Source organism: Lemur catta, chromosome 9 (genome assembly GCF_020740605.2).
Source record: "Lemur catta isolate mLemCat1 chromosome 9, mLemCat1.pri, whole genome shotgun sequence".
NCBI lineage: Eukaryota > Metazoa > Chordata > Mammalia > Primates > Lemuridae > Lemur > Lemur catta.
The window spans coordinates 42,748,075-42,760,190 of NC_059136.1; the positions used below are offsets into that span (position 1 = coordinate 42,748,075).

The 12,116-nt window shown below is 38.0% G+C and overlaps 1 long non-coding RNA gene across 1 annotated transcript; it reads right to left on the reverse strand.

Annotated features, from left to right (window-relative positions):
* Positions 1 to 302: 302 nt before the first annotated feature.
* Positions 303 to 7,604, reverse strand: LOC123644807. Its single transcript, XR_006737286.1, has 3 exons — positions 6,992 to 7,604; positions 1,345 to 1,376; positions 303 to 715 (listed from the first exon to the last, which is right to left on the reverse strand). It is a non-coding gene; the product is annotated as an uncharacterized LOC123644807 (long non-coding RNA).
* Positions 7,605 to 12,116: the final 4,512 nt, after the last annotated feature.

Consider the following 12,116-nt stretch of genomic DNA (forward strand, 5'->3'; position numbering starts at 1 on the left):
TAAGCCAGGAATTTTGAGGGGAAAATGTAAAGGAATGGGTAGAAAAGAAATATTTCATCATCAAGGGTCCCTGATAACAAAAAGAAAAAGAATTCTGGCCCAGCAAGTTGTATCCATCAAACTTTAGGAGGAGTGGTAGTTCTGAGTAATGTTGTACTTGCTGTAAGACCCACACTTGGATATATGCGAGTCAAGAAAAGGAACTCACTGTGAGTTGAAAAAGCTGCCTGTAGAATTTCATAATTGTATTAGTTTGCCAGGGCTGCCATAACAAAATACTATTGACTGAGTGGCTTAAATAACAGAAATTTATTTCCTTACAGTTCTGGAGGCTAGAAGTCCAAGATCAAGGTGACTTCAGGGTGGGTTGGTCCTGAGGCATCTCTCTGTGACTTGCAGATGGCTGCCTTCTTGTTTCATCCTCACATGGCCTTTCCCCAGGGTGTACACGCCCCAGTGCTTCTCTGTATGTCCTACCCTCCTCTTCTCGTAGGAACATCAGTCAGATTGGATTAGGACCCATGCTAATGGTCTCACTTCAACTTAATTATCCTTTTAATTGCTGTATCTCCAAATACTGTCACATTCTGAGTACTGGGAGTAGGGCTATAGCATTACGAATTTTGGAGGAGTACAATTCTGTGCATAAGAACCGTCTTCTCTCTGTGCCTACCCATGGTCTTTTCACTGTGTGTGCCTGTGTCCTAATTTCTTCCTATAAAGACAAGTCATACTGGATTAGGACCCACCCCTAATGACCTAATTTAACCTTAGTTATCTGTTTAAAAACCCTATCTCCAAATATAGTCATATTCTGAGATACTAGGGGATTGACTTCAATATGTGAATTTTGGGGGTACACAATTTAGCCCATAACAATAACCTAAACAGTCTAGTCATGGGAGCTCTGTTCCAAGTGAGTTTAACACAAAGAGAGAAAAGGTGTTTTTTTTTTTTTTTTTTTGTCTTCTAATAAGATGGTCATGCTCTCAGAGCATTTCATTGAAGACTATTAGTACAATAGGGAAGAGAATCTTGTATGGTGGTTGTGACTCTTTCAGGCAATTTGGCAACCAACGGATGAGGCTGCAGCAGGATTGCAGCAGCTCAAAGAGCAAAAGAGCAGCCATACTGAACTCCATCAGGCTGGGGTCCAGGCAAGCCTGCTGTTGAGATTTTTCCAGCTCTCCTACCCTTCCAACAGTTGAGTCTGTCACAAAGAGGGGGGGAATATTTTCCTTCTTACTTTTCAAAAATATAATTGGCTGGGAAGAAATTGCAGGCGGTAGTACCAATGCACATCTTCCATTTGTAAAATTTTGTAGATGTTAACTGAACACTTACTGTATGCCAAGTGCTGTTGTAGGTCCTAGGGACTTAAGGGTGAATGAAAAAGAAAGTTGACATTCTACTTGAGGAAGACATAAAATCAGCTAAGCAAAAAAATTAATTTTAGACAGAGCTATGTACTACAAAGAAAATAACAGAGAAATGAGCATGGGATGAAGGCTAGTTTTGCTATTGTGTTTATGGAAGTGACTTTTGAGTTGAAATTTAAAATCATAAAAGGGAGATTGCCATGTGGAAATCTGAAGAAACAGCATTCCAAGCAGAGAAAATACCAGAGTAAATGTCCTGGGAAAAGGAAAAAAATCAGCAACCACTTTTGTCGTGTTTAAGGAAATAAAACAGGAACAGTGTGGATGGAAAGCAAAAAGAAGACAAGGATTAGGGAAGCAGGGGCCAGATCATATAGAACCACAACTATGAGATTTTATCTCCTTTCAATAATAATTAGAAGCCATTCCAGTGTTTAAAAAATGGAAATGAGATGATCAGATTATTAAAATCTCACTGTGGCTATGAAAGGCTAAAAAATAACAAGTAATTCAGTTGAAGAGGCCTGCAGTAGCCCAGGCAAGATAATGATGCTAGAACAGGCTAGTAATGCACAAGGGGAGACGGTGAGAAGGGGTTACTGATAGCATTTGTCTTTATTTAATAGCTAGTGGTTTGGAGTTATCAAGATTCTTGTATTAGTATTGATGTAACCCTATTACCAGGAAGGTTAGCTTGACATAGCGGGACTGCATGAGAATTAATATATGATGTTATGTTGCCGGGGAAGTTATTTACAAGCACTTCATGATAAAAAGTGATGTACCTGCTTATAAGGTAACCTCTGCCTGTGTGTAACAATTTAAAAAGTATTAAGTTCCCTATCGAGAATCCCTCCTCCGGAAATAAGATATGGGACCCCATTTGTCCCCTTACTTAACAAAGGACTCTGTGCCTAACCTGACAGGAAGGTGAGCCATCAGGATCACGTTTGTCAATCTTGGATTAAATCGCTGATGCACAGTGACAGTTTGTGTGCCTTGTTGCTAAGTCTTGTTTTCATTACAACACTTGGTGCCAAACAAGGGGCTGGGGGTCAGAGAAGATCTAGGCCTCTATCTACTTCCAGTCACCAAACGCTACTGTTTACCAAAATGACTGACAAATGTGAACTGCCAGATTCTGTGTCATAAACCACTGGCCTAACTCAGGGCTTTCTTCAGTTGTGCTTCCACTTGGCAAAGTATAAATGTAGGATTTACAGTTGATACTTTGTATCAACAAATGCATGGATTCAACCAACCACATATTGAAAATACTAAAAAACAAAAAAAAACCACTAACAATAAAAAATAACAATACAGCAATAAAGAATGATACCAATTTAAAAATGCAGTATAATAACTTTTTACATGACATTTACAGTTGACCCTTGAACACGTGGGTTTCAACTTTTGAACTCCACAGGTCCACTTACACACAGATTTCCTTTCACCTCTAAGACAACAAAACTAACCCTTCCTCCTCCTCCTTCCCCTTAGCCTACTCAATGTGAAGATCACCAGGAAGAAGATTTTTATGATGATTAACTTACTATCCACTTAATGAATAGTAAATACGTTTTCTCTTCCTTGTGATTTTCTTAATAACATTTTCTTTTTTCTAGGTTACTTTTGTAAGAATACAGTACATAATACATGTAACATACCAAATATGTGCTAATCCTCTGTTTATGTTATGAGTAAGGCTTCTGGTCAGCAGTAGGTTATTAGTAGTCACATTTTAGGGGAGTCAAAAGTTATATATTGATTTTTGACTGTTGGAGCAGGAGTTGGAGTCCCTAACCTCCTCATTCTTCAAGGATCAACTGTACATTGTGTTAGGTATTATGTATCATCTAGGAGTGATTTAAAGCATAGGAGAGGTAGGTTATATGCAAATACATGCTATTTTGTATCAGGGACTTGAGCATCCTTTAATTTTGGTACCCAGAGGGGTCCTTGGACCCAATCCCCTGAGGTTACCAAGGAGTGCCTGTATTCACCAACCCCACCAGTTGCCCCCAGGGTACAGGGCCTTTTTCATTTAGGGGCTCCTGAGTGTCACAAATCTTCAGACAGAGGCCCTTCAGATAGCCTGACCCTATCCCCTTCTCTACTTGTCCTTAGTCCTTCAAAATATTTCAATCTGGGGAAAAGTCCTTTCTCTTTTCAAGTTTCTCAAGAGGCACTTCCTCTCTGCCCTTCTTGCCCCATCCATTCTCCTTAGTTTGTTGTGATTGTTGTTTTCCTCATTAAACCTTTAAGGCCCATTAAACCCAAAGCCAGAATCATTAGCAACTGAAAAATCTGGGTTCCTTCTTTCCTTGAGGGCAGGAACTGCTTAAAGTTTAACCTTTCTCTGAAGGTGAAGAGAAATGCTTTTCCCATCTTTCTAATGCATCAAAGGAAAAGCAAAACAAAACAAAACAAAAATCCAAAGCCAAGTTTTCCTACTGATATACTCTGACATTCAGATGCTGGTTGCCACACAGTTGAATATGCAAAGTATATCCCATAAATCAAATCCCATAAATAGCTCCTCTTGATGTCCCAAACATGGGCAGAATTTCTTATTTCACTAGCCCATCTCATACCTGTTGTGGGTGGTGACAGAAATAGTCTTTTGGAGCACCTAAGTACCTGGCAGTGGGTAGAGCTAGTCACCTGGTCCAGGTGATGTGATCAGCCCTTTGGCCTTAGAGTAGACAAGTCATCACAGCTCAGCAAAAGAGCCTATGGCTTGGGAACTGATTCAGACAAGAGGGAGGGACTTAAGAAGTGGCCCAGGACAGGCTTTCAAGTGTGGAAAAAAAAGAAGAACTCTGTTACTAGGTTTTAAAAGGCACATACAGGCTATATCATTTGGGTTCTGGGGGAACTGAGTCTCATCAATAGTTCTCTAATCTGAGCCAGCTAGTAAATAAAATAAAAGTAAAGTGATAAGGACAGAGAGATGCAACTGAGCTGTTAGTGGACATATACTTAGTTTCCCTCGAGCTGCACAGCCAACGCACTCCCTGGCAAGATTAATATTAGTAAGCCCATCTACTACTATTTCTTTCTTTTTTTGGTTTTCAAGCTTTTTTTAATAAGCGTATTTAATGGACTTTATTTTTTAGAGCAGTTTTAGTTTCACAGCAAAATTTAGCAGAAAATACAGAATTCCCACCTACCCTCTCCAACCCCCCAATGATACACTGTATCTTTTTATCTATCTTTTTTCTCTTATTATTTTAAAAATCACAATATTGATACCTACCAAAACTTTCATTTGAAAAGTTAGCAGGCATTCTGGCCTGGGATGATCGATGATGATATTGGAGAAAGAAGGGATGAGTTGGAATTATATTTGGTTTCAATTGTGGTGTCACCTTGGAGTTACCCAGCCTGATGTCTGTTTCCCAGAGCTAGAGATTTATAGGTCTAGAGTGCAACATTAGGATTTTTAAAAGTCATCTCCGTGATTCTAAATGTGTCAAGATACAGGACCAAAGAGATGGAGCCATGTTCAACCAAAGTAGGGAGGATGACACACAGTAAAGGCCTAAAGTTCATCCTGCTTCCTTCATCCTGCCCGGGCTTTCTCTCAGTTCAGAACTGATGAGGTCAGTATGTATAAAAGTAGCTGGGGTGACAGCCAGTCCCCTGCCCATGGGGCCGTGGATATCAGACCAAGTTCTCCCTGGTGCCCAGGCCACAGTCACAGCATACTAACCATAAGCCATTCTTTCGGCTCTACGAAATAGCTAGTCCATTTTTACTTTCAATCCTCAAAGCTAATTTCTTCAAATAGAGTTTTGATCTTCCATTTTATTCTTAAAATTTTCTACCTGAATGAAAAGATGGCTCAAGTTTTAGCAATTCCCTTTGGAGCCTTGAAATGGTGAATAAACTGGTTATTGCCTGACAATCTCACTGACATCTGCCTCTTTACAATTTTCCATTTATAAATGGAGACGTCAGTCGAAGAAAATGGAAAGAGGACAGTCCAGATGCCCTTTAAGCCTCCGTTTGTGTCTAAAAATCCTCTGGATTTCTAAAGCCTTTTATGAATAATCCCCAGAGGCTTCATCTAAAGTGAACTTTTGTTTTATTGTTCTGAGAACTTTTATATCTTTTTTTTCCCCCTCTTTCAAATCCAGGTATATGATCTATCTGGTTTGGCTGTGACCATTTAGCTGTGGCAGTGCAGGCAGTCATTGACCTGAGCTCCAGCCTGTGGGAAACAGTGGGTTATGAAGAAAAGTCAGGGCTTAGGAGTCATGCACATCAAGTTGTGTTAAATATCAAACTAGCTCTGTAAATATATGCAAGTTAGCCTGTCTCACTGAGAGTTTCTTCATTGTTATAATGGGTAAGGATGAAACTTACCCCTTAAAATGATAAAAATTCAGTGACATTATCTTAAGCACTGGGCATGTAGGCACTTAATAGTTTTTTTTTTTTTTTGATGTTTTTCCTTGTATTTTAAGCGTTTGTTCAAAATATTAAATTAAGTCAATAATTTTATTATTCAATTCAATTGGCCATTCTAAAACTTATGCTCTAAATTGTCAGTTCTAGTATTTAGGTTAACAGAGCACCAAACCAGGAGTTGGCAAAGATGTGGGGAAACTGGCAGTCTCATACAGATTGCATTTAAAGGCAATTTGCCAGAAGGAAATAAAATCTTTAAATTATGTGCACCTTAACCTAGAAGTTACACTTCTAAAACTTTATCTCAGAAAAATAATTGGCTAATTATGCAAAGACGTATGTAGAGTCATCATTGGTATCTGAGGGGCATTGGTTCCAGGACCCCTGTGAATACCAAAATTGGCAGATGCTCAAGCCTTTTGTGAAATGGCATAGTATTTTCATATCACCTACTCACACCCTCCCATATACTTTAAATCATCTCTATGTTACTTATAATACCTCATACAAAGTAAATGCTATGTTTGTAGTTGTTATGCTGTATTTTTGTTTATAGTTTTATTGGTGTATTGTTATTTTTTTCTAATATTTTTGATCTGTGGTTTGTTGAATCCATGGATACAGACCCATGGATATGGACAGCTGACTATATAAATACTTTTATCACAGCACTTAATATGACTATTAGGACTAATAGGGAATTGGTTAAATAATTGTACATTTAAACATAAGATATCTATAAAATGATATAATTCTATTTATTGATTTCAATATATATCTACCACATAGTATGTGTCTATACATGCACATATGTACACATATAAGTGTACATATACACAGAAACCTATATATCTCATTTAATGCAAATGATAAACCCACATAATTTCATTTTGTATAAATGTTTCAATAAGTAAAGAAACATCTGGAAGCCTATGTATTATCATTGATGGTAAACATTATAAAGTAGGACTGTGAATGATTTAAAAATATTTTTCTGCATCACTGAATGTTTTGCAGTGTGTGTCTTGTTTTGAACTTCCTAGAAGCAGAGTCTAACACAGGCATTCTTGTGCAAATACTTTTAATTGAGGGAAAGCTCTTAGGAAAGAGGAAGCAGCTAAGTATGAATGTCTAGCCTCCACTTCATTCTGTAGGGAGCTTCAGAACATGCATTGCCACACAGAGCAAAGACCTACCTCGATGTGAGGGGATGACCTTTGTACACTCAGAGAGTTAAGTCCTTGGCTATAAGCCACCCCCAAAAGTGTATATTCCCATGCAAGGTGGCTCCTATGGGCTGAGGACATTTCCCTGGAGAAGAGAGCAACTGTGAGACATTAGGACCCAACACTTATGAGAGCTGGGGTGTACGTGTACGAGCCTGAAAAGGAGATCTGGGTGGGAAACCAGCACTATCTTCTACAGTCTATACTTTGCGCTACTCAGAACTACTCGCTTCTCATGTTAAATCCACTCCATCTAATACAGCTCCTCTGGAATTCTGATTGGTCATAAGAACTCATTCATGAGGACTGCACACACCCCTGCTGCAGTTGACCTCAAGACCATAACTGATATTAAACATCTCCCTCATGTATCATCTGTATTTGATTTTCCTCTTCCTCTGCTCAACTTCTGGTGGTGCAGGTGTATTACTTGGGGTCTTACCTACTCCCAAAGAGTCTGATACCCTGGTTTGTATACCTTTATCAGGGCCAAAGTTATTCTCTTTCTCATAGTTAGATGTGGGGAGCGCGGACGCCATTACAAGATGGCGCCGATTTCCGGTGGCTTGGCTGAGGTAAACAAGTGTGGCGCATGCGTAGTACATCTGTAGGTCTGTTACATAAGTATGCATATGAGGTTTTCTGACTCGGCCTATTGGTGACCGCTTGTGATTGACTTTGACCTATCTCTGTTACTTCCTCTTTCCCTGAGGGTATATTACTGTGTGAAAGCTTGTGCTCAGGGTCTTCCGCATCTTGAAGCTTAGAGGGATCCCCAATAAAGCACTGTAGAAGAACTCCTGTTGCCGCACCTTCCTTGCTGGCGAGGCGGGCGCGACAGTTAAAACCACCAGGAGATGTCTTACTTGTTCATCTGGCTGCCAAACATATTCCTTCCTATCCTTCTTTATGTAGCAGCAGCCCAACTTCCCCAGAATGATCAGAGTTGATAGCTTTACTTTTATGGTGACTTTTTTCTTTGACTGCTAGCCTGCTGGCATAAAAATCCTAAAGTAACCAATAGCATCCACAGTTTTAAGTGTAGTGGGACTCTGCTGTGCTCCTGGCAGAAGTGTCTGCTTTCTGAGACCCACAGAGCCTTAAGTAGCCAGGACAGAAGCCCAGACTGCCCTAGTGAACATTGAGAGTAATAGTGAATGTGATCACTTCTATTTCTACCTCTTAGTTCTGCCGCCATGTTATACTACCTATCAAAATCATGTGATAGCCATTGTTTTAAGATATACAGGAGTTACCTCCAAGCTTCAATTGTCTGTTCCACCACTTTATCAGGCTAGCAGCAACTGGATCATGTGTTAACGTGGTAGCACTAGTGATCTGGGGGTTATATATCCATGCTACACTTACTTTGCTACACAGTTGGTCCCTTGGTCTAGGCAATGTCATTCATTGTATGGAAGCCGCCCAGGATGTGAGGATGAAGATAATCTCTGAACAGGGCAGGAGCCATTAGCAACCAGCACTCACAGCAGCTGGAGGGCAGATGCAATGACTGAATAAAAGAAATCTGGGTGGAAACCAAGAAGGTTCATTATAGTATGCATGGCTTCTGTAATCAGAAAAAAAAATAGCAATATAGTTATAAGAAAGATTTTATATTCAGCTATATTTTTTAAAATGCTGTACTTACCTATAATTTGAACCCAAATACTATATAAATTTACATCCTTATCTTTCATGCTAGGGAATCAATGTCTAAATTTGATGTCAAGAAATAGTATTATAAGCATATTATTTAGGAAAATTTAAATTAGACCTTAAAAATAAACACTCAATTTAGGAGTAAAAAATACAAATTTTAAACAGATAAATAAATTAAGAAGACATACGTGCTGAAAGTGGAAAATAAACAATAACTTTTCTCAGAAATATCGAACTAAGTGGGAGTTTAACAAAATATAACTTTCAAGAAGAGCATTCTAGAAATAGAAAAAAACCCTTCGGTTTCAATATTTAAAGACCATACTTCACTCAGCAAAATAAATATTTTATTGATTTTTTAAATATTATCTCTATCTCTTACTGATATGTCCTCTAAAAAATAGCAAATACCTGTCTGAAATAAGAATGATCAACAAGTTTCTCACTAGCTCCTCAACAGTTGGTTAAGAAACCAAACGTCTAAGTCTTTGTTTGGCAAGGTCCTCATTGATCAAATTAAAGTTAAATTAACTTGGCCTTCCTCAAAGAAGAATTTTATTCTATTAGGAATACAAGAGAAATACTATTCAGTGTTAGAAGGAAGTCAAATCTATATTTATTTCCTTCAATCCTACTTTGTTTTTCCTATTTTCCCATGATGGAGACCAAGGTGACAATTAGGTTGGCTTTGTAACTTTTAAAAGCTACAGGGAATTGTGAATTATAGAGCCCCCTTCTTTTCCTTTATTAGGCTGATGCATTCATTTGACTGATGACATTGAGCATCTCGTATGTGGCCAGGATACATGGTTGAGCCACACACGGAACACACATAGTTCTATATTACTAGAGCTGAGAGCCTGGTCCAGGAGTGTGGTTGGGTTGGTTTGTGGCTGCATCCCAATGTAAGCATGTTGAGACATTTTTAATTTATTGATGTTCATTGCTCAGGTCTGCATGGATCGTCCTGAGGATAAATCTCCAGATGATATTGACAGCATGAGAAGATTTGTGTATCCAACTCTTATGGTCTTAATAGGTGGGTTAAATGCCTGGGGGATCAAGCTGAAAGAAATTCAGAAATGAATGTTGTTTTTTTTCTTTTACATATAAAAAACACACTGAAAAAAATAAATCACTGCTTAGAGCTCAGCCCATATAACCTTATATTGATTTTTTCTATAATTATACATTCATATACTTAAATATAACTAATTGGTTTTCTAAGTGTTAACATGCAATTTAAAAAATAGAACAGTTTATTTTTTAGAACAGTTTTAAATTTACAGAAAAATTGAGAAGGTAGTACAGAGAGTTCCCATATACCACAAACCCTGTTTAGTATGGTATATTTGTTACAGTTAATGAACCAATATTGATACATTATTATAGACTAAAGCCCAAACTAAAATCTGATCATGGTTACCTAGTTTTTAAATCTTCAGTTTATTTAGTTTTTAACCTTTTTCTGTTGCAACATCCCATCCAGGACACCACATTACATTACTTGTCATGTCTCCTTAGCCATGTGACAATTTCTCACACTTTCCTTGTTTTTGATGACCCTGACAGCTCTCAGGAGTATTGGTCAGGTACTTCGGATGATGTCCCTGTATTGGAATTAGCTTGATGTTTATCTCATTGTCAGAGATTATGGGCTTTGGGGAGGACGATCACAGAAGTAAAGTGCCATTTTCATCACATAATATCGATGCTACATACTATCGGTGTGACCTCGCTGCTGACCCTGACCTCGAGCACTTGGCTGAGTGGTGTTTGTCATATTTCTCCACTGCAAAGTTACTCTCCTCTCCCCTTTCCATCCTGTACTCTTTGGAAGGAAATCATTATGCACAGCTCAGATCTGAGTGAAAAGTTATTCTCCCCTCCCTAAGGGTTGAGTATCTGAATAAATTATTTAGAATCCTTCCACACTGTAGATTTGTTCATACTCCCCATTTATTTATAATTCAATCATTTATTTATATCATTATAGTCTTATGGATATTTATTGTATTCTTTGGGTTATAAACCAAAATAAGAGTCTAATTTAATCCAAATAAATTATTTCCCCCTCAATTTGTTCCTGCTTTGGCCAGCCAAAACTCTTTCAGTTGGTTCCTGTGTTTCTCTGACATGTGCCCATATGTGTGAGGGCTTTTTTTTAAGTCAGCATGTAATTTTTTATTGAGATATAACTAACAAAAAATTTATAATTTAAAAATGTACACTTCAGTGGTTCTTAGTATATTTATTATATTATGCACCCGTCTCTAATTCCAGAATATTTCTATCACCCCAGAAAGAAATTCCATACCTATTAACCTAGGCCAATTCCCCCCTTCCCCTGGCAACCACTAATCTACTTTCTGTCTATGGATTTGCTTATTCTGGACATTTCATATAAGTGGAAGCCTTTTATATGAAAGGCTTCCTTCACATGGCATAACGATTTCTAGCTTCATCCAATTTGTAGCGTGTTTCAATGCTTCATTCCTTTTTATGGCTGAATAATATTCCATTGTGTATATGCCACATTTTGTTTGTTCAGTCAGCCCCTAATGGGCATCAAGTTGTTCCCACTTTCAGGATAATATGGATAATACAGCTGTGAATATTTTCATGCGGATTTTTGTTTGAACATGTTTTCAATTCTCTTGAGTATGTACCTAAAAGTGGAATTATGGGGTCATCCAGTAGTTCTATGTTTAACTTTTGAGGAACTAGCATGTAATATTAAGTCAATTAAATAATCCTCATTCAGCACTAATTGTTCATTTTTATGCATCATTTATAGCCTTCTCGCCAAAGAGAATTTGAGATGGTTCATGATAAAAAAAGTAAAATAAAATTATCTTAAAAATTAATAAAGTAAAAATAAGCAGTCAAATTATCTTTAAAAATTAATAAAGTAAAAATAAACCCAGGAATATAGTATAAACATAAGTGGTTCTTAGTCTTTTGGGACTTCCTTTGAGAAGCAAATGAAAGCCATGGACCCAGGTTCAGAGATTCTGATATTTGGGGAGGGGAGGAAGAGGAGACCGTTATATCTTGAACATAGGATAAAATGGATTCTGTAATCAAGAATTACATTTGCTGTGGAAGTGTTCAGCAGCAAGTGCTACTCTGTCTTTAGAAAGGAGACCTGAGTCTTCCTAACTCCTCATTTCACAACTGTCACCCAATTATAACTTCACACTATAATTTACCAGGGCAAAAACCATAAATGTAACAGAGTAACTTAAAGCTGATTCTGGAAACTCTCTACTATTAAAAGCTCATGGGTACAAACCAGTCTCAGAGACACATGATCAACTGGCATAATCCCCTGCCTCGTGCCAGCCTGCCTCCATAGTGCAAGGACCAGCTTACTATACCATCTAGAATGTTCCATGCAACTTCTCAGATTAGATCCTAAGTCTACCTGCTA